The 22,984-nt window shown below is 54.4% G+C and overlaps 2 long non-coding RNA genes across 2 annotated transcripts; both read right to left on the bottom strand.

Annotated features, from left to right (window-relative positions):
• Positions 1–80: 80 nt before the first annotated feature.
• LOC130266252 (uncharacterized) lies at positions 81–4,201 on the bottom strand. Its single transcript, XR_008842799.1, has 4 exons — positions 4,026–4,201; positions 3,778–3,926; positions 2,504–2,571; positions 81–1,298 (listed from the first exon to the last, which is right to left on the bottom strand). It is a non-coding gene; the product is annotated as an uncharacterized LOC130266252 (long non-coding RNA).
• Positions 4,202–19,932: 15,731 nt separating this feature from the next.
• LOC130266253 (uncharacterized) lies at positions 19,933–21,563 on the bottom strand. The gene is made up of 3 exons (XR_008842800.1): positions 21,532–21,563; positions 21,221–21,356; positions 19,933–20,019 (listed from the first exon to the last, which is right to left on the bottom strand). It is a non-coding gene; the product is annotated as an uncharacterized LOC130266253 (long non-coding RNA).
• Positions 21,564–22,984: the final 1,421 nt, after the last annotated feature.

The raw sequence follows: 22,984 nt of genomic DNA, 5'->3' as shown, positions 1-22,984 counted from the left end.
CCGAGTCTCCACCCCCTGCCCCCCTCAGCCTTTTTTCCTCACCCCCAAAGAAGGCACAGAACAACTACAACTGCCTCGGGCAGGAGCACGGCACTTTATTCGAACCCTTCCCACGGTCCATCCCCCCAAAAAGGGACTCTGCTCACGCAAGGAAGTGGGGGACAGCCCCCAGAAGGGCTGAAGTTCCTTCTCAGCCCCGCAGACACAGGCAACAAGGGGCAGAAGAGGAAGCACCAGCCGAGAGGACACAGCAAGAAAACTAAGATCAAGGCGCAGGATGAAATGGAAAAAAACAAAAAATCCAAAAACACCTGGGATGGTGAATGGGCCGCACACAGAGAGGGATTAAAAAAGAACAGGGACAGCAAATGGGACACACCCGTGGGAACCACCGGCACGGGGAGCTCCACAGAGCCACACAGAATAAAACAGGAACACGAGCGAGGCACGGAGAAGGACGCAGAACGAAACACGGTGCCAAACACGCAGCAAGGACTGAGGGATACAAAGAGGGAAACAAGAACCCGCAGAGGAATCGACCGCGGCACGTGCCGGGGCGGGCAAACGCGGCCAAGGAGCAGCACAGGGACGGAGACAGAGAGGCACGGCCAGCAGGAACAGAGGCTCACCAAGAGAGGGGACGGTCAGGGAGGAGCACTGGGCAGCAGGTGCACACAGGTACAGGCAAAGGGACAGTGACAGGGACAAAGAAACACAGTCACGGTGCAGGACTGAGGGACAAGGAGAGGAAGAAAGGAGAAATAAAGATGCAGGCAGCAAGTGAGACAGAGAGAGAGGCAAAAAGTAGGACAGAACAGGGAGAGGGATTGAGTAAGAGAGATTACATAAATATTGAGTATTCATTTCAAAAAAGAAAAAGAAGAACAAGAGAGAGTGAAGCAGTGAAAGGGAATGGGATGGGGAGCACACAGGCCAAGAAAGGAACACAAAAGACACAGCGGACAGAGAGGAGAGAAGGGGTGGAAAATTGAATATAAAGCTGGAAGAGGAACAGCAGCAGACCCAGGACTATTTATTACAGAGTGTGGCTGCTGAACCTGTCAGGAAAGCACCAGCTCCGACAGAACAGGGCACGGGCACGGCTCGGCCTGGGACTCATCGATTCACATCTGTCTCATAAAGGCCGTGATAAAACACGAGGTGAAAGCTGAATGGTTGAAGTGCTGCAGCTTGGGTCCTGCTCAGCCCTCATCCCAGCCCGTGCTGCCAGTGAACACACTGATGCTCTTCTCAGCTTGTTTTTATACATCCAAATTCCTTCTTCCAGTTTCTTCAAGCTGAAGGGAAGGGAAGGGAAGGGAAGGGAAGGGAAGGGAAGGGAAGGGAAGGGAAGGGAAGGGAAGGGAAGGGAAGGGAAGGGAAGGGAAGGGAAGGGAAGGGAAGGGAAGGGAAGGGAAGGGAAGGGAAGGGAAGGGAAGGGAAGGGAAGGTAAAAAAAAAAAAACTCTAGGAAAAAAAAAAAAAAGAAACACCACCAAAAACAACCACAAAGAAACCCAAAAGAAAACAAACAAAAAACCCACAAATAACAATCCAAAACAAATCCACAGCACCTTCAGCACCTTTTTGCATAACAAACTTGTACAATTATAACTTTTAAATTCTCTTCTTTGTATCTGAAGTTCCCCATACTCCCTAAAGCAGAGTAACAAACCAGGCGTCAGTAAAGAAGGTGTCTGGGTTAAAAGACACTGGGCCTCCTGCCAACAAAACTATTTAGTGTTCACCTCTGCTACATCCAGCTGTAGCTAATTGTGTAGTTATGGTAATAGTGCCACAGGAATTTGGAAGGAATTATGGTACTCAGAGCTAATACAAAAGATGCACTCTAAAAATGGGTGCAACAGGAAAATGGAATGCTATTAAAATGATAAAATACTTGAACCTCAGGAGGGGAAAAAAAAAATCTCAGTATCAAAGCTCTTTGTATTTTGCATGCACATTTCCATCTAAGAAAAGCATATGCTGGTTACAATAGGCTTCTTCATAGCCTAATAGCAAACATGAAGTTTGCCTAACTCCATTTGAATCAGGGATATAAAAGCAGATCAAGCAAGTGACAAATGAGACAGCTATTCCTAGACTGCAGCAGACACCAACAATGAATTATGAGCAGGCTCCAGCCTCAGCCTGGCATGGCTGGGCTTTTCCTTGGACCTGCCTCAATTAAACGAGTTTGGAGCTTTTGATGCCTGCAAGTTGGTGTTCTTCTCACTGGGGCAATTGGAAATAATTTCAGTATCATTAGAAAATTTTAGAAAAATCCAGCTAAAAGTTTCACCTCTGTCCCCTCTAAGTTATCCCAGTTTTCCCCAGCTAGGAGCTGCACAGAAGTGAGGCAGGGGAAATCACGTCAGGGAACAGCTGTAGAGTTAAAGGCAGAAAGACAAGACTTATCAGGAAAGGGGAAAGGTTTCAGAAAAGATTTCGGTGGTCTAATTAATGATCATTTCTGATTCCCAGTGAGAAGAACACAAACTCACAGCCAGTCAGGCCTCACAGTCCCCTGTAGTGAGAGCTCAGCACACATCCACAGAGGCAAGTCCAGCACCTGGAAGAAAAAAATAAAGAACCAGAAGAAAAAGGTGAATTATTTTGTTTCCAAGTTATTTCCAGTTCTTAAAGCCCTACCAGCACTTGCTCTTGGTTTTGGTTGGGTGAATCCCAGGCAGTGGGCACGGGCCACGCCATCTGTTCACCCTGGCACAAGTGGTGTTTGCACAAAGTGGGACCAGAGGTGAAGGTCAGAGCCAGCCCTGCTTCTGAATTCCAGGATAAGTTTTACCAGCTGCCAAATGAGGGATTAAAAATACGTAAGAATGAAACGAAAAGCATTAATGAGGCTCGTGGGATTCCATTACATTGCTGTCATAAAATTCAGAAACAAGAGTTTTGAGCTTCTGATGAGAACAGTGCAGTTCTTCATTCGTATTAGTCACTGTGTGGGATTTGGGGTCTGTCTGGATTTCAAAGCCCTCATGGTGGCCCTGACACTGCTCAGGAGCTGGTAGGAAAGGAAAAGCACAGTCAGAGCTCCTGGCAGGCACAGGGCCACCATGAGGGCTTTAAAATCCCCAGATTGGATTGTGGAGGAATCATCTGGGACTTGGATTGTCCCTCTGGGTGATCACAGCCCAGTTGCTGTGATTTGTACAATTCCATACATTTGACTCCCAAAACTTCCCAGCCCGGGGGTTGAGCTGACAGGGCAGCACAAAGATTGTTCTCTGTGCAGGGCCCAGACTCGGGGCTCACTGTCAGCTTTGCTAGTTCCCGTGAATTATCCCACAGCCCCCAATTCCCTGCTCAGTTCCTGCTGCCATACCCTCACGGTGCCTCACGGAGGGTGGATATTCCCGTGCAGAGCTGCCCCTTGAACGCCAGCTCTGCCAGGAACGGGCAGAGCGTGCAAGGAAGCTCAGCAGCATCGGGACAGGGACAGGCATCTGTTCCAAAGAATTGGCTATTTAAAGCCCTCATCCCCCAGCCCCAGCCCATGTCCCTGGGGGGCAGCTGACAGAGCTGCCTGGAGTTCAGCTGATTTAGCCCCCCTGAGCCGGGGCTCCAGGTGATATTTTCAAGCAGGAGAAGGCAGGGCCGGGGGCGCTCCCGTCCCGTGCCAAGGCAGCTCCCCGTGCCCACGGGAGGACATCTCTCCCTGCAGCAGCTCAGCTCCTTTCAGAGCCTCAGCAAGTTCTTTTCCCTCAGCAAAGGGTGCACATCTCCCTGCCTCCAGCACACCTCCAGTGGGACCCACCTGGGAAAGCTTTCCATCCCTTCTGCACTTCCAGCTGGCTCCCTGGAAACTCCCACCTTCGTCCAAACAAAACTTCATCCCACCTGAACCTTTGATTTGAAGGCATCTCTGCAGGCTGTCGGTTGGCATTTAATAGCTGTGAGGGAAGACTGCCTTGGCTTTAGTGCTGCTGCTGCTGAACGAGGCCTCAGGCGGGAAGGGAAGGGAAGGGAAGGGAAGGGAAGGCAATTGGGGTGGACAGGACATACCTGGCAGCTGCCTGGGAGCTCTGGGAGGCTGGAACCAGGAATTGCTGTCTGAGCCCCTCTGCACGCAGCCCGTGCCACCATCACCAGGACACGCCAGCTGCTCCTTGGGCTGCTTTTGGGCTGTCAGTGGCCTGTATCCAGGCTGAAGCATCTCCAGGAGCCTGCTCAGAGCAGCCCCTGGCCCGGGAGCCATGGGCAGCCCTTGAGCCGTGTCCGTGCCAGCGCCGGTCGGGCACCCAGCGCCCATCCCGGGCCGTGCGCTCGGCACGGGCAGGACGCTGCAGGCACAGCCCCTGCCCCGAGGGCCCAAGGACAAGAGGTGCTGGATGCCTTTCGGGGACTCCTGGCCTCCTCCTGCCCCCCGTTCCCCGCAGCTGGGACACACAGAAACAACAAGGAGCATTGCTGGCACTGAGTGGGAAGCACTGAGACCTCTGTGCAGCTTGCTCTTGTGCAGCCAATGATTCCCATCCTTGGGAGTTTCATACCTGTGATGCAGAGGGCTCAGTCAGTCGGAGCACAGTCCGAGGTAGTGCCAAGGTTGTGAGTTCAAATCTCCCACGGGCCGTGTCCTCGAGAGTCGGATTTTAGGAACCCTCTCAATCCCAGTATATCCTGTGACCCGGAAGCAAAGGGGAAAAGCCGCAGCCGAGTTTTAATAAAAGAGGTTTTGCCATCGCAGAGCTTCTTGGAGTTGCAAAGCAAGGGAGAGGGGGAGCATCCCATCTGGCAGGTGAATGAGAAACAGCCCGAGCGGCACCGTGCCCGGCCCCGCCGAGCGGCTCCTCCCGCGCCCCAGCCCCGCTCGTTCCGCAGGGGTGCGCGGGCAGCAGCCCCGGGGCTGTGCGCGCACGGGAACGGGGAGCCGGGCGCTGCTCCGCGCTCAGGGCTGCGGGGCCTCCGCGGGACGGGGGCACCGGGAGCGCCGGGATTTGGGGCTCCAGGGCTGGCACGGCGGCCCCCGCGCCCGGCCGGGTCCAGCCGCTCCGGCTCTACGGCCTTTATTATGCGGCGTCCCGACCCCCGCGGGGCGGGGGAAAGAGGAAAAGCGGGCACGGAGGATGGGAATGGGGGGGCAGACGGGGCGGTCGGGGTGGGTGACCAAGGACCGAGGGCGGGGGGCGCCGGGGTGTGCGGGGCAGCGGGGACAGGGGAAGGGGCGCTGGGGGGGGGGAATGGGAGAGCGGAGGAAGGAGGGGAGGCGGAATTGGGGGGGGGGGGGAACGGGAGCAGGGAGAGGGAACAGGGACAGGTGTGGTGGGAAGGGAATGGGAGGGTGGAGGAAGGAGGGGAGGATTGAATGAGGGGAATGGGAGCAGGGAGAGGGAACGGGGGGCCCAGGGTTGGGGAGAAGGAAGGGTAGAAGCAGGCGCAGGAGGAGAAAGGAATAGAACAGGGTAGGGTAGGGTGTGTATAGGTATGGGGGGCGGATGGTGGGGAACAGCGGGAAACAGCCAGGGGAGAAGGGACGGAGAGCAGGGACACAGGGATGAGAGGAGCAGGGAGGGCTCGGGCTGCGGAGGGAAGCGGGACTGGGGAGGGAAAGGCCGGGGGCGGAGAGGGACGGGGGACCCAGGAGGGGAACAGGAGAGGGGAGCGGGGTAGGGACAGGAGAGGGAGAATGGGGGGGACAGGTTGGGGGGAGAAAGAAAAGAAAAGGAACACGGGGAGGAGGGAGGAAAGGTAGAGAGAGAAACAGGAGGAGAGGCCGAAAGGGGAGGGAAAGAGTCGGTTTGAGGAGGAGAGAGAAAGGCGGGAAAGGCAGAAAAAGAAGGGGAACACGAGGAGGAGGGGGAGAGGGTTTGAGAGGAAGGAAAGCAGAAATCCAACCTGTCCCTGTGCGCGGAGCTCCAACGCAGCCACCGACCCAAAGGAGCTCAGCCTGAGCAAATGGGGGCCGAGCCAATTACCTGGAGTTCAATCACCTCGGCCACGCCCCGCGCAGCCGCACCGAGACCCCGCGCACCTGTGCCGGGCCCGGCCCCGCCCCTGGACCACCTCACGGCCCCGCACCTGGACCCCCGCCCGGTACCGCCCCCCGGTACCGCCGTGGGTACCGCCGCCGCTGCCGCCCTTGGTACCGCCCCTGGTTCCGCCCTTGGTACCGCCCCCGGGACCGCCTTCGGTGCCGCCCCCGGCAGTACAGGACCCCGGCAGGGAAAGGCGTCTGCCCGCAGCCGCCTGTCGGCGCCTGCCCGTTTCCCGCGCGCCCGCGGCGCTGCTGAGCCCACAGCCCGTGTCCGCACTCTCGGAAACGCCGCAGAAAATCGCGCCGCGGGGATCCGTGTCGGCGTCGCGGGCAGGCAGCCCACAAAACAGCCTGGGGTCCTTGATTTTCCCGCCCTTTCTGCCGCCATATATAGAAGGTCAAACGAGTGCCGGCCAAACCGCCATCTTGAGAGTGGCAAGACGTCACTTCCGCCCTTCTCGGCCGCCATCTCTAGTACTGGCAGAGGCCACTTCCGGCCCGGCTGCCATCTTTGTTGTGGTACCCGGAACTGCCGCCATATATAGAAGGTCAGACGAGTGCCGGCCAAACCGCCATCTTGAGAGTGGCAAGACGTCACTTCCGCCCTTCTCGGCCGCCATCTCTAGTACTGGCAGAGGCCACTTCCGGCCCGGCTGCCATCTTTGTTGTGGTACCCGGAACTGCCGCCATATATAGAAGGTCAAACGATTGCCGGCCAAATCGCCATCTTGAGAGTGGCAAGACGTCACTTCCGCCCTTCTCGGCCGCCATCTCTAGTACTGGCAGAGGCCACTTCCGCAGCGTGGCGGCAGTCCTACAGGGCAGCGTCCCGGCACGCGCTCGCTCCCATCATCGGAAGGGCACGCGCGCAGCACTGCGCTGTGCCCACAGGACGGCAGCGCTGCCAGGGCGCCGGAGCGGCGGCGGCTGCAGTACCGCGCTGTGCCCACAAGGCGGCAGCACTGCCATTGCCGGCTCGGGGGCTGGCAGCAGTACCGCGCTGTGCCCTACAAGGCGGCAGCACTGCCATTGCCGGCTCGGGGGCGGCTGCAGTACCGCGCTGTGCCCACAAGGCGGCAGCACTGCCATTGCCGGCTCGGGGGCTGGCTGCAGTACCGCGCTGTGTCCACAAGGCGGCAGCACTGCCATTGCCGGCTCGGGGGCTGGCTGCAGTACCGCGCTGTGTCCACAAGGCGGCAGCACTGCCATTGCCGGCTCGGGGGCTGGCTGCAGTACCGCGCTGTGTCCACAAGGCGGCAGCACTGCCATTGCCGGCTCGGGGGCTGGCTGCAGTACCGCGCTGTGTCCACAAGGCGGCAGCACTGCGCCGAGCTCAGCCCGGGGCTGCGGCGCTTTGGGGACAGAGAGAGAAGCGAAGGCAAAAAGCAACGAGTCCCATCCCTTCAAAAAATCCTCCTAAAGGAATGCCCCCAAAACACCCCGACCAAAACTAAAAGCAAACAATAAAAAAACCCCTTTGAATAAAAATCTATTAATATTTAATTTATATTCACATTCCCAATCTATACACATTTTATATTTTCAATTAAGGTTGCATTATAACATATATACAATATTATTTTTATTATTTATTGTACACATAATATTTATATTGTTAAAATTCATTTCTATTTTATGCATATATCTTTATATATTATATATGTGTATGTTTCAAATTTTATTTAAAAGCCCCACCTTTACCCAAATACAAACAAAAAACCCCTTTATTTTAAACTATATTTAAATGTTTCTATTTATATCTTTCATTTGTATGTCTGCAATCAATGTATCTATATTATAAATATATTATACCAGAAGTATATATTATTTATATCCTACATTTATATTGATCTATATATTTATGTATTTACTTCCATACATTCATGTATGCACAAATACTTCTACTTTTATGTCTTTATAAACTTATTGTACATTTGTGTATTTATTTTGCTTATATTAATTATAAAAAAACCCGCCTTTACCAAATAAAACCAAAAAAACCCATTTACTTTAAACTATATTATTTGCGTATTTCTAATCTCATATATATATAATTTATATTCATACACTATATATTTGCATTATTCATATATTTAATATAAAGTTGTTACTTCTATTTGTATATATTTTATATTTATATAAATATATTTTTATTTTTCTATTATTTTTATTTTATATTTAGATTATCTATTAAAAAACTCTTCTCTAACCAAATAAAACATTTATTTAAGCTGTAGTTAGGTATTTTTTATATTTATATTTTCCTGCCTTCTACACCCAGCCCTCCTGTGAATGTTCTGGCACTCTTGGGTCCTCTGGGGGACGGCACCCGGCACCGCCCCCCCACTCCCACTCCCTGCTCCTTCACCGCAGCGTGGCTCCCTCTCCTCGGGACCTTGGGGTGCCCCAAAGGACACGGGAGCCCCGAGTCTCCACCCCCTGTCCCCCTCAGCCTTTTTCCTCACCCCCAAAGAAGGCACAGAACAACTACATGCCTCGGGCAGGAGCTGCCGGCACGGCACTTTATTCGAACCCTTCCCACGGTCCATCCCCCCAAAAAGGGACTCTGCTCACGCAAGGAAGTGGGGGACAGCCCCCAGAAGGGCTGAAGTTCCTTCTCAGCCCCGCAGACACAGGCAACAAGGGGCAGAAGAGGAAGCACCAGCAGAGAGGACACAGCAAGAAAACTAAGATCAAGGCGCAGGATGAAATGGAAAAAAACAAAAAATCCAAAAACACCTGGGATGGTGAATGGGCCGCACACAGAGAGGGATTAAAAAAGAACAGGGACAGCAAATGGGACACACCCGTGGGAACCACCGGCACGGGGAGCTCCACAGAGCCACACAGAATAAAACAGGAACACGAGCGAGGCACGCAGAAGGACGCAGAATGAAACACGGTGCCAAACACGCAGCAAGGACTGAGGGATACAAAGAGGGAAACAAGAACCCGCAGAGGAATCGACCGCGGCACGTGCCGGGGCGGGCAAACGCGGCCAAGGAGCAGCACAGGGACGGAGACAGAGAGGCACGGCCAGCAGGACAGAGGCTCACCAAGAGAGGGGACGGTCAGGGAGGAGCACTGGGCAGCAGGTGCACACAGGTACAGGCAAAGGGACAGTGACAGGGACAAAGAAACACAGTCACGGTGCAGGACAGAGGGACAAGGAGAGGAAGAAAGGAGAAATAAAGATGCAGGCAGCAAGTGAGACAGAGAGAGAGGCAAAAAGTAGGACAGAACAGGGAGAGGGATTGAGTAAGAAGATTTACATAAATATTGAGTATTCATTTCAAAAAAGAAAAAGAAGAACAAGAGAGATGAAGCAGTGAAAGGGAATGGGATGGGGAGCACACAGGCCAAGAAAGGAACACAAAAGACACAGCGGACAGAGAGGAGAGAAGGGGTGGAAAATTGAATATAAAGCTGGAAGAGGAACAGCAGCAGACCCAGGACTATTTATTACAGAGTGTGGCTGCTGAACCTGTCAGGAAAGCACCAGCTCCGACAGAACAGGGCACGGGCACGGCTCGGCCTGGGACTCATCGATTCACATCTGTCTCATAAAGGCCGTGATAAAACAGGAGGTGAAAGCTGAATGGATGAAGTGCTGCAGCTTGGGTCCTGCTCAGCCCTCATCCCAGCCCGTGCTGCCAGTGAACACACTGATGCTCTTCTCAGCATTTTTATACCAAATTCCTTCTTCAGTTTCTTCAAGCTAGGGGAAGGAAGGGAAAAAAAAAAACAAAAAAAAAAAAAAAAAACACCACCAAAAAACCACAAAGAAACCCAAAAGAAACAAACAAAAAACCCACAAATAACAATCCAAACAAATCCGCAGCACCTTCAGCACCTTTTTGCATAACAAACTTGTACAATTATAACTTTTAAATTCTCTTCTTTGTATCTGAAGTTCCCCATACTCCCTAAAGCAGAGTAACAAACCAGGCATCAGTAAAGAAGGTGTCTGGGTTAAAAGACACTGAGCCTCCTGCCAACAAAATATTTAGTGTTCACCTCTGCTACATCCAGCTGTAGCTAATTGTGTAGTTATGGTAATAGTGCCACAGGAATTTGGAAGGAATTATGGTACTCAGAGCTAATACAAAAGATGCACTCTAAAAATGAGTGCAACAGGAAAATGAATACTATTAAAATGATAAAATACTTGAACCTCAGGGGGAAAAAAAAAATCTCAGTATCAAAGCTCTTTGTATTTTGCATGCACATTTCCATCTAAGAAAAGCATTTGCTGGTTACAATAGGCTTCTTCATAGCCTAATAGCAAACATGAAGTTTGCCTAACTCCATTTGAATCAGGGATATAAAAGCAGATCAAGCAAGTGACAAATGAGAGAGCTATTCCTAGACTGCAGCAGACACCAACAATGAATTATGAGCAGGCTCCAGCCTCAGCCTGGCATGGCTGCGTTTTTCCTTGGACCTGCCTCAATTAAACGAGTTTGGAGCTTTTGATGCCTGCAAGTTGGTGTTCTTCTCACTGGGGCAATTGGAAATAATTTCAGTATCATTAGAAAATTTTAGAAAAATCCAGCTAAAAGTTTCACCTCTGTCCCCTCTAAGTTATCCCAGTTTTCCCCAGCTAGGAGCTGCACAGAAGTGAGGCAGGGGAAATCACGTCAGGGAACAGCTGTAGAGTTAAAGGCAGAAAGACAAGACTTATCAGGAAAGGGGAAAGGTTTCAGAAAAGATTTCGGTGGTCTAATTAATGATCATTTCTGATTCCCAGTGAGAAGAACACAAACTCACAGCCAGTCAGGCCTCACAGTCCCCTGTAGTGAGAGCTCAGCACACATCCACAGAGGCAAGTCCAGCACCTGGAAGAAAAAAAAAAGAACCAGAAGAAAAAGGTGAATTATTTTGTTTCCAAGTTATTTCCAGTTCCTAAAGCCCTACCAGCATTTGCTCTTGGTTTTGGTTGGGTGAATCCCAGGCAGTGGGCACGGGCCACGCCATCTGTTCACCCTGGCACAAGTGGTGTTTGCACAAAGTGGGACCAGAGGTGAAGGTCAGAGCCAGCCCTGCTTCTGAATTCCAGGATAAGTTTTACCAGCTGCCAAATGAGGGATTAAAAATACGTAAGAATGAAACGAAAAGCATTAATGAGGCTCGTGGGATTCCATTACATTGCTGTCATAAAATTCAGAAACAAGAGTTTTGAGCTTCTGATGAGAACAGTGCAGTTCTTCATTCGTATTAGTCACTGTGTGGGATTTGGGGTCTGTCTGGATTTCAAAGCCCTCATGGTGGCCCTGACACTGCTCAGGAGCTGGTAGGAAAGGAAAAGCACAGTCAGAGCTCCTGGCAGGCACAGGGCCACCATGAGGGCTTTAAAATCCCCAGATTGGATTGTGGAGGAATCATCTGGGACTTGGATTGTCCCTCTGGGTGATCACAGCCCAGTTGCTGTGATTTGTACAATTCCATACATTTGACTCCCAAAACTTCCCAGCCCGGGGGTTGAGCTGACAGGGCAGCACAAAGATTGTTCTCTGTGCAGGGCCCAGACTCGGGGCTCACTGTCAGCTTTGCTAGTTCCCGTGAATTATCCCACAGCCCCCAATTCCCTGCTCAGTTCCTGCTGCCATACCCTCACGGTGCCTCACGGAGGGTGGATATTCCCGTGCAGAGCTGCCCCTTGAACGCCAGCTCTGCCAGGAACGGGCAGAGCGTGCAAGGAAGCTCAGCAGCATCGGGACAGGCATCTGTTCCAAAGAATTGGCTATTTAAAGCCCTCATCCCCCAGCCCCGCCCATGTCCCTGGGGGCACTTGACAGAGCTGCCTGGAGTCCAGCTGATTTAGCCCCCCTGAGCCGGGGCTCCAGGTGATATTTTCAAGCAGGAGAAGGCAGGGCCGGGGGCGCTCCCGTCCCGTGCCAAGGCAGCTCCCCGTGCCCACGGGAGGACATCTCTCCCTGCAGCAGCTCAGCTCCTTTCAGAGCCTCAGCAAGTTCTTTTCCCTCAGCAAAGGGTGCACATCCCTGCCTTCAGCACACCTCCAGTGGGACCCACCTGGGAAAGCTTTCCATCCCTTCTGCACTTCCAGCTGGCTCCCTGGAAACTCCCACCTTCGTCCAAACAAAACTTCATCCCACCTGAACCTTTGATTTGAAGGCATCTCTGCAGGCTGTCGGTTGGCATTTAATAGCTGTGAGGGAAGACTGCCTTGGCTTTAGTGCTGCTGCTGCTGCTGCTGAACGAGGCCTCAGGCGGGAAGGGAAGGGAAGGGAAGGGAAGGGAAGGGAAGGGAAGGGAAGGGAAGGGAAGGGAAGGGAAGGGAAGGGAAGGGAAGGGAAGGGAAGGCAATTGGGGTGGACAGGACATACCTGGCAGCTGCCTGGGAGCTCTGGGAGGCTGTAACCAGGAATTGCTGTCTGAGCCCCTCTGCACGCAGCCCGTGCCACCATCACCAGGACACGCCAGCTGCTCCTTGGGCTGCTTTTGGGCTGTCAGTGGCCTGTATCCAGGCTGAAGCATCTCCAGGAGCCTGCTCAGAGCAGCCCCTGGCCCGGGAGCCATGGGCAGCCCTTGAGCCGTGTCCGTGCCAGCGCCGGCCGGGCACCCAGCGCCCATCCCGGGCCGTGCGCTCGGCACGGGCAGGACGCTGCAGGCACAGCCCCTGCCCCGAGGGCCCAAGGACAAGAGGTGCTGGATGCCTTTCGGGGACTCCTGGCCTCCTCCTGCCCCCCGTTCCCCGCAGCTGGGACACACAGAAACAACAAGGAGCATTGCTGGCACTGAGTGGGAAGCACTGAGACCTCTGTGCAGCTTGCTCTTGTGCAGCCAATGATTCCCATCCTTGGGAGTTTCATACCTGTGATGCAGAGGGCTCAGCCAGTCGGAGCACAGTCCAGGTAGTGCCAAGGTTGTGAGTTCAATTCTCCCACGGGCCGTGTCCTCGAGAGTCGGATTTTAGGAACCCTCTCAATCCCAGTATATCCTGTGACCCGGAAGCAAAGGGGAAAAGCCGCAGCCGAGTTTTAATAAAAGAGGTTTTGCCATCGCAGAGCTTCTTGGAGTTGCAAAGCAAGGGAGAGGGGGAGCATCCCATCTGGCAGGTGAATGAGAAACAGCCCGAGCGGCACCGTGCCCGGCCCCGCCGAGCGGCTCCTCCCGCGCCCCAGCCCCGCTCGTTCCGCAGGGGTGCGCGGGCAGCAGCCCCGGGGCTGTGCGCGCACGGGAACGGGGAGCCGGGCGCTGCTCCGCGCTCAGGGCTGCGGGGCCTCCGCGGGACGGGGGCACCGGGAGCGCCGGGATTTGGGGCTCCAGGGCTGGCACGGCGGCCCCCGCGCCCGGCCGGGTCCAGCCGCTCCGGCTCTCCGGCCTTTATTATGTGGCGCCCCGACCCCCGCGGGGCGGGGGAAAGAGGAAAAGCGGGCACGGAGGATGGGAATGGGGGGCAGACGGGGCGGTCGGGGTGGGTGACCAAGGACCGAGGGCGGGGGGCGCCGGGGTGTGCGGGGCAGCGGGGACAGGGGAAGGGGCGCTGGGGGGGGGGAATGGGAGAGCGGAGGAAGGAGGGGAGGCGGAATTGGGGGGGGGAACGGGAGCAGGGAGAGGGAACAGGGACAGGTGTGGTGGGAAGGGAATGGGAGGGTGGAGGAAGGAGGGGAGGATTGAATGAGGGGAATGGGAGCAGGGAGAGGGAACGGGGGGCCCAGGGTTGGGGGGAAGGAAGGGTAGAAGCAGGAGCAGGAGGAGAAAGGAATAGAACAGGGTAGGGTAGGGTGTGTATAGGTATGGGGGGCGGATGGTGGGGAACAGCGGGAAACAGCCAGGGGAGAAGGGACGGAGAGCAGGGACACAGGGATGAGAGGAGCAGGGAGGGCTCGGGCTGCGGAGGGAAGCGGGACGGGGAGGGAAAGGCCGGGGGCGGAGAGGGATGGGGGACCCAGGAGGGGAACAGGAGAGGGGAGCGGGGTAGGGACAGGAGAGGGAGAATGGGGGGGACAGGTTGGGGAGAGAAAAGAAAAAGAAAAAGAAAAAGAAAAAAGAAAAAGAAAAAGAAAAAGAAAAAGAAAAAGAAAAAGAAAAAGAAAAAGAAAAAGAAAAAGAAAAAGAAAAAGAAAAAGAAAAAAGAAAAGAAAAAGAAAAGAAACACGGGGAGGAGGGAGGAAATGTAGAGAGAGAAACAGGAGGAGAGGCCGAAAGGGGAGGGAAAGAGTCGGTTTGAGGAGGAGAGAGAAAGGCGGGAAAGGCAGAAAAAGAAGGGGAACACGAGGAGGAGGGGGAGAGGGTTTGAGAGGAAGGAAAGCAGAAATCCAACCTGTCCCTGTGCGCCGAGCTCCAACGCAGCCACCGACCGAAAGGAGCTCAGCCTGAGCAAATGGGGGCCGAGCCAATTACCTGGAGTTCAATCACCTCGGCCACGCCCCGCGCAGCCGCACCGAGACCCCGCGCACCTGTGCCGGGCCCGGCCCCGCCCCTGGATCACCTCACGGCCCCGCACCTGGATGCCCGCCCGGTACCGCCCCCGGTACCGCCGTGGGTACCGCCGCCGCGCCGCCCTTGGTACCGCCCCTGGTTCCGCCCTTGGTACCGCCCCCGGGACCGCCTTCGGTGCCGCCCCCGGCAGTACAGGACCCCGGCAGAGAAAGGCGTCTGCCCGCAGCCGCCTGTCGGCGCCTGCCCGTTTCCCGCGCGCCCGCGGCGCCGCTGAGCCCACAGCCCGTGTCCGCACTCTCGGAAACGCCTCAGAAAATCGCGCCGCGGGGATCGTAGTCGGCGTCGCGGGCAGGCAGCCCACTAAACAGCCTGGGGTCCTTGATATTCCCGCCCTTTCTGCCGCCATATATAGAAGGTCAAACGAGTGCCGGCCAAACCGCCATCTTGAGAGTGGCAAGACGTCACTTCCCCCTACTCGGCCGCCATCTCTAGTACTGGCAGAGGCCACTTCCGGCCCGGCTGCCATCTTTGTTGTGGTACCCGGAACTGCCGCCATATATAGAAGGTCAAACGAGTGTCCGGCCAAACCGCCATCTTGAGAGTGGCAAGGCGTCACTTCCGCCCTACTCGGCCGCCATCTCTAGTACTGGCAGAGGCCACTTCCGGCCCGGCTGCCATCTTTGTTGTGGTACCCGGAACTGCCGCCATATATAGAAGGTCAAACGAGTGCCGGCCAAACCGCCATCTTGAGAGTGGCAAGACGTCACTTCCGCCCTTCTCGGCCGCCATCTCTAGTACTGGCAGAGGCCACTTCCGCAGCGTGGCGGCAGTCCTACAGGGCAGCGTCCCGGCACGCGCTCGCTCCCATCATCGGAAGGGCACGCGCGCAGCACCGCGCTGTGCCCACAGGACGGCAGCGCTGCCAGGGCGCCGGAGCGGCGGCGGCTGCAGTACCGCGCTGTGCCCACAAGCCGGCAGCACTGCCATTGCCGGCTCGGGGGCTGGCTGCAGTACCGCGCTGTGCCCACAAGGCGGCAGCACTGCCAGGGGCCGGCTCGGGGCTGTCAGCAGTACCGCGCTGTGCCCACAAGGCGGAAGCACTGCCAGGGGCCGGCTCGGGGGCTGGCAGCAGTACCGCGCTGTGCCCACAAGGCGGCAGCACTGCCATTGCCGGCTCGGGGGCGGCTGCAGTACCGCGCTGTGTCCACAAGGCGGCAGCACTGCCATTGCCGGCTCGGGGGCTGGCTGCAGTACCGCGCTGTGTCCACAAGGCGGCAGCACTGCCATTGCCGGCTCGGGGGCTGGCTGCAGTACCGCGCTGTGTCCACAAGGCGGCAGCACTGCCATTGCCGGCTCGGGGGCTGGCTGCAGTACCGCGCTGTGCCCACAAGGCGGCAGCACTGCCATTGCCGGCTCGGGGGCGCCTGCAGTACCGCGCTGTGCCCACAAGGCGGCAGCACTGCCATTGCCGGCTCGGGGGCTGGCTGCAGTACCGCGCTGTGTCCACAAGGCGGCAGCACTGCCATTGCCGGCTCGGGGGCTGGCTGCAGTACCGCGCTGTGCCCACAAGGCGGCAGCACTGCCATTGCCGGCTCGGGGGCTGGCTGCAGTACCGCGCTGTGCCCACAAGGCGGCAGCACTGCCATTGCCGGCTCGGGGCTGGCTGCAGTACCGCGCTGTGTCCACAAGGCGGCAGCACTGCCATTGCCGGCTCGGGGGCTGGCTGCAGTACCGCGCTGTGTCCACAAGGCGGCAGCACTGCCATTGCCGGCTCGGGGGCTGGCTGCAGTACCGCGCTGTGCCCACAAGGCGGCAGCACTGCCATTGCCGGCTCGGGGGCTGGCTGCAGTACCGCGCTGTGTCCACAAGGCGGCAGCACTGCCATTGCCGGCTCGGGGGCTGGCTGCAGTACCGCGCTGTGCCCACAAGGCGGCAGCAGTACCGCGCTGTGCCCACAAGGCGGCAGCACTGCCATTGCCGGCTCGGGGGCTGGCTGCAGTACCGCGCTGTGTCCACAAGGCGGCAGCACTGCCATTGCCGGCTCGGGGGCTGGCTGCAGTACCGCGCTGTGTCCACAAGGCGGCAGCACTGCGCCGAGCTCAGCCCGGGGCTGCGGCGCTTTGGGGACAGAGAGAGAAGCGAAGGCAAAAAGCAACGAGTCCCATCCCTTCAAAAAATCCTCCTAAAAGAATGCCCCCAAAACACCCCGACCAAAACTAAAAGCAAACAATAAAAAAACCCCTTTGAATAAAAATCTATTAATATTTAATTTATATTCACATTCCCAATCTATACACATTTTATATTTTCAATTAAGGTTGCATTATAACATATATACAATATTATTTTTATTATTTATTGTACACATAATATTTATATTGTTAAAATTCATTTCTATTTTATGCATATATCTTTATATATTATATATGTGTATGTTTCAAATTTTATTTAAAAGCCCCACCTTTACCCAAATACAAACAAAAAACCCCTTTATTTTAAACTATATTTAAATGTTTCTATTTATATCTTTCATTTGTATGTCTGCAATCAATGTATCTATATTATAAATATATTATACCAGAAGTATATATTATTTATATCCTACATTTATATTGATCTATATATTTATGTATTTACTTCCATACATTCATGTATGCACAAATACTTCTACTTTTATGTCTTTATAAACTTATTGTACATTTGTGTATTTATTTTGCTTATATTAATTATAAAAAAACCTGCCTTTACCAAATAAAACCAAAAAAACCCATTTATTTTAAACTATATTATTTGCGTATTTCTAATCTCATATATATATAATTTATATTCATACACTATATATTTGCATTATTCATATATTTAATATAAAGTTGTTACTTCTATTTGTATATATTTTATATTTATATAAATATATTTTTATTTTATATTTAGATTATCTATTAAAAAACTCTTCTCTAACCAAATAAAACATTTATTTAAGCTGTAGTTAGGTATTTTTTATATTTATATTTTCCTGCCTTCTACACCCAGCCCTCCCTGTGAATGTTCTGGCACTCTTGGGTCCCTCTGGGGGACGGCACCGGGCACCGCCCCCCCACTCCCCACTCAGCTGCTCCTTCACCGCAGCGTGGCTCCCTCTCCTCGGGACCTTGGGGTGCCCCAAAGGACACGGGAGCCCCCGAGTCTCCACCCCCTGCCCCCCTCAGCCTTTTTTCCTCACCCCCAAAGAAGGCACAGAACAACTACAACTGCCTCGGGCAGGAGCACGGCACTTTATTCGAACCCTTCCCACGGTCCATCCCCCCAAAAAGGGACTCTGCTCACGCAAGGAAGTGGGGGACAGCCCCCAGAAGGGCTGAAGTTCCTTCTCAGCCCCGCAGACACAGGCAACAAGGGGCAGAAGAGGAAGCACCAGCCGAGAGGACACAGCAAGAAAACTAAGATCAAGGCGCAGGATGAAATGGAAAAAAACAAAAAATCCAAAAACACCTGGGATGGTGAATGGGCCGCACACAGAGAGGGATTAAAAAAGAACAGGGACAGCAAATGGGACACACCCGTGGGAACCACCGGCACGGGGAGCTCCACAGAGCCACACAGAATAAAACAGGAACACGAGCGAGGCACGCAGAAGGACGCAGAACGAAACACGGTGCCAAACACGCAGCAAGGACTGAGGGATACAAAGAGGGAAACAAGAACCCGCAGAGGAATCGACCGCGGCACGTGCCGGGGCGGGCAAACGCGGCCAAGGAGCAGCACAGGGACGGAGACAGAGAGGCACGGCCAGCAGGACAGAGGCTCACCAAGAGAGGGGACGGTCAGGGAGGAGCACTGGGCAGCAGGTGCACACAGGTACAGGCAAAGGGACAGTGACAGGGACAAAGAAACACAGTCACGGTGCAGGACTGAGGGACAAGGAGAGGAAGAAAGGAGAAATAAAGATGCAGGCAGCAAGTGAGACAGAGAGAGAGGCAAAAAGTAGGACAGAACAGGGAGAGGGATTGAGTAAGACAGATTACATAAATATTGAGTATTCATTTCAAAAAAGAAAAAGAAGAACAAGAGAGAGTGAAGCAGTGAAAGGGAATGGGATGGGGAGCACACAGGCCAAGAAAGGAACACAAAAGACACAGCGGACAGAGAGGAGAGAAGGGGTGGAAAATTGAATATAAAGCTGGAAGAGGAACAGCAGCAGACCCAGGACTATTTATTACAGAGTGTGGCTGCTGAACCTGTCAGGAAAGCACCAGCTCCGACAGAACAGGGCACGGGCACGGCTCGGCCTGGGACTCATCGATCACATCTGTCTCATAAAGGCCGTGATAAAACAGGAGGTGAAAGCTGAATGGATGAAGTGCTGCAGCTTGGGTCCTGCTCAGCCCTCATCCCAGCCCGTGCTGCCAGTGAACACACTGATGCTCTTCTCAGCTTGTTTTTATACATCCAAATTCCTTCTTCCAGTTTCTTCAAGCTAGGGGAAGGGAAGGGAAGGGAAGGAAAAAAAAAAACTCTAGGAAAAAAAAAAAAAAGAAACACCACCAAAAACAACCACAAAGAAACCCAAAAGAAAACAAACAAAAAACCCACAAATAACAATCCAAAACAAATCCACAGCACCTTCAGCACCTTTTTGCATAACAAACTTGTACAATTATAACTTTTAAATTCTCTTCTTTGTATCTGAAGTTCCCCATACTCCCTAAAGCAGAGTAACAAACCAGGCGTCGGTAAAGAAGGTGTCTGGGTTAAAAGACACTGGGCCTCCTGCCAACAAAACTATTTAGTGTTCACCTCTGCTACATCCAGCTGTAGCTAATTGTGTAGTTATGGTAATAGTGCCACAGGAATTTGGAAGGAATTATGGTACTCAGAGCTAATACAAAAGATGCACTCTAAAAATGGGTGCAACAGGAAAATGGAATGCTATTAAAATGATAAAATACTTGAACCTCAGGAGGGGAAAAAAAAAATCTCAGTATCAAAGCTCTTTGTATTTTGCATGCACATTTCCATCTAAGAAAAGCATATGCTGGTTACAATAGGCTTCTTCATAGCCTAATAGCAAACATGAAGTTTGCCTAACTCCATTTGAATCAGGGATATAAAAGCAGATCAAGCAAGTGACAAATGAGACAGCTATTCCTAGACTGCAGCAGACACCAACAATGAATTATGAGCAGGCTCCAGCCTCAGCCTGGCATGGCTGGGCTTTTCCTTGGACCTGCCTCAATTAAACGAGTTTGGAGCTTTTGATGCCTGCAAGTTGGTGTTCTTCTCACTGGGGCAATTGGAAATAATTTCAGTATCATTAGAAAATTTTAGAAAAAATCCAGCTAAAAGTTTCACCTCTGTCCCCTCTAAGTTATCCCAGTTTTCCCCAGCTAGGAGCTGCACAGAAGTGAGGCAGGGGAAATCACGTCAGGGAACAGCTGTAGAGTTAAAGGCAGAAAGACAAGACTTATCAGGAAAGGGGAAAGGTTTCAGAAAAGATTTCGGTGGTCTAATTAATGATCATTTCTGATTCCCAGTGAGAAGAACACAAACTCACAGCCAGTCAGGCCTCACAGTCCCCTGTAGTGAGAGCTCAGCACACATCCACAGAGGCAAGTCCAGCACCTGGAAGAAAAAAAAAAGAACCAGAAGAAAAAGGTGAATTATTTTGTTTCCAAGTTATTTCCAGTTCCTAAAGCCCTACCAGCATTTGCTCTTGGTTTTGGTTGGGTGAATCCCAGGCAGTGGGCACGGGCCACGCCATCTGTTCACCCTGGCACAAGTGGTGTTTGCACAAAGTGGGACCAGAGGTGAAGGTCAGAGCCAGCCCTGCTTCTGAATTCCAGGATAAGTTTTACCAGCTGCCAAATGAGGGATTAAAAATACGTAAGAATGAAACGAAAAGCATTAATGAGGCTCGTGGGATTCCATTACATTGCTGTCATAAAATTCAGAAACAAGAGTTTTGAGCTTCTGATGAGAACAGTGCAGTTCTTCATTCGTATTAGTCACTGTGTGGGATTTGGGGTCTGTCTGGATTTCAAAGCCCTCATGGTGGCCCTGACACTGCTCAGGAGCTGGTAGGAAAGGAAAAGCACAGTCAGAGCTCCTGGCAGGCACAGGGCCACCATGAGGGCTTTAAAATCCCCAGATTGGATTGTGGAGGAATCATCTGGGACTTGGATTGTCCCTCTGGGTGATCACAGCCCAGTTGCTGTGATTTGTACAATTCCATACATTTGACTCCCAAAACTTCCCAGCCCGGGGGTTGAGCTGACAGGGCAGCACAAAGATTGTTCTCTGTGCAGGGCCCAGACTCGGGGCTCACTGTCAGCTTTGCTAGTTCCCGTGAATTATCCCACAGCCCCCAATTCCCTGCTCAGTTCCTGCTGCCATACCCTCACGGTGCCTCACGGAGGGTGGATATTCCCGTGCAGAGCTGCCCCTTGAACGCCAGCTCTGCCAGGAACGGGCAGAGCGTGCAAGGAAGCTCAGCAGCATCGGGACAGGGACAGGCATCTGTTCCAAAGAATTGGCTATTTAAAGCCCTCATCCCCCAGCCCCGCCCATGTCCCTGGGGGCACTTGACAGAGCTGCCTGGAGTCCAGCTGATTTAGCCCCCCTGAGCCGGGGCTCCAGGTGATATTTTCAAGCAGGAGAAGGCAGGGCCGGGGGCGCTCCCGTCCCGTGCCAAGGCAGCTCCCCGTGCCCACGGGAGGACATCTCTCCCTGCAGCAGCTCAGCTCCTTTCAGAGCCTCAGCAAGTTCTTTTCCCTCAGCAAAGGGTGCACATCCCTGCCTCCAGCACACCTCCAGTGGGACCCACCTGGGAAAGCTTTCCATCCCTTCTGCACTTCCAGCTGGCTCCCTGGAAACTCCCACCTTCGTCCAAACAAAACTTCATCCCACCTGAACCTTTGATTTGAAGGCATCTCTGCAGGCTGTCGGTTGGCATTTAATAGCTGTGAGGGAAGACTGCCTTGGCTTTAGTGCTGCTGCTGCTGCTGAACGAGGCCTCAGGCGGGAAGGGAAGGGAAGGGAAGGGAAGGGAAGGGAAGGGAAGGGAAGGGAAGGGAAGGGAAGGGAAGGGAAGGGAAGGGAAGGGAAGGGAAGGCAATTGGGGTGGACAGGACATACCTGGCAGCTGCCTGGGAGCTCTGGGAGGCTGTAACCAGGAATTGCTGTCTGAGCCCCTCTGCACGCAGCCCGTGCCACCATCACCAGGACACGCCAGCTGCTCCTTGGGCTGCTTTTGGGCTGTCAGTGGCCTGTATCCAGGCTGAAGCATCTCCAGGAGCCTGCTCAGAGCAGCCCCTGGCCCGGGAGCCATGGGCAGCCCTTGAGCCGTGTCCGTGCCAGCGCCGGCCGGGCACCCAGCGCCCATCCCGGGCCGTGCGCTCGGCACGGGCAGGACGCTGCAGGCACAGCCCCTGCCCCGAGGGCCCAAGGACAAGAGGTGCTGGATGCCTTTCGGGGACTCCTGGCCTCCTCCTGCCCCCCGTTCCCCGCAGCTGGGACACACAGAAACAACAAGGAGCATTGCTGGCACTGAGTGGGAAGCACTGAGACCTCTGTGCAGCTTGCTCTTGTGCAGCCAATGATTCCCATCCTTGGGAGTTTCATACCTGTGATGCAGAGGGCTCAGCCAGTCGGAGCACAGTCCAGGTAGTGCCAAGGTTGTGAGTTCAATTCTCCCACGGGCCGTGTCCTCGAGAGTCGGATTTTAGGAACCCTCTCAATCCCAGTATATCCTGTGACCCGGAAGCAAAGGGGAAAAGCCGCAGCCGAGTTTTAATAAAAGAGGTTTTGCCATCGCAGAGCTTCTTGGAGTTGCAAAGCAAGGGAGAGGGGGAGCATCCCATCTGGCAGGTGAATGAGAAACAGCCCGAGCGGCACCGTGCCCGGCCCCGCCGAGCGGCTCCTCCCGCGCCCCAGCCCCGCTCGTTCCGCAGGGGTGCGCGGGCAGCAGCCCCGGGGCTGTGCGCGCACGGGAACGGGGAGCCGGGCGCTGCTCCGCGCTCAGGGCTGCGGGGCCTCCGCGGGACGGGGGCACCGGGAGCGCCGGGATTTGGGGCTCCAGGGCTGGCACGGCGGCCCCCGCGCCCGGCCGGGTCCAGCCGCTCCGGCTCTCCGGCCTTTATTATGTGGCGCCCCGACCCCCGCGGGGCGGGGGAAAGAGGAAAAGCGGGCACGGAGGATGGGAATGGGGGGCAGACGGGGCGGTCGGGGTGGGTGACCAAGGACCGAGGGCGGGGGGCGCCGGGGTGTGCGGGGCAGCGGGGACAGGGGAAGGGGCGCTGGGGGGGGGAATGGGAGAGCGGAGGAAGGAGGGGAGGCGGAATTGGGGGGGGGGCTAACGGGAGCAGGGAGAGGGAACAGGGACAGGTGTGGTGGGAAGGGAATGGGAGGGTGGAGGAAGGAGGGGAGGATTGAATGAGGGGAATGGGAGCAGGGAGAGGGAACGGGGGGCCCAGGGTTGGGGGGAAGGAAGGGTAGAAGCAGGAGCAGGAGGAGAAAGGAATAGAACAGGGTAGGGTAGGGTGTGTATAGGTATGGGGGGCGGATGGTGGGGAACAGCGGGAAACAGCCA

Source organism: Oenanthe melanoleuca, unplaced genomic scaffold, assembly GCF_029582105.1.
Source record: "Oenanthe melanoleuca isolate GR-GAL-2019-014 unplaced genomic scaffold, OMel1.0 S004, whole genome shotgun sequence".
Taxonomy (NCBI): Eukaryota; Metazoa; Chordata; class Aves; order Passeriformes; family Muscicapidae; genus Oenanthe; species Oenanthe melanoleuca.
Note: the sequence above shows the minus strand (reverse complement) of the source record. Positions and strands in the feature narration are given on the sequence as shown.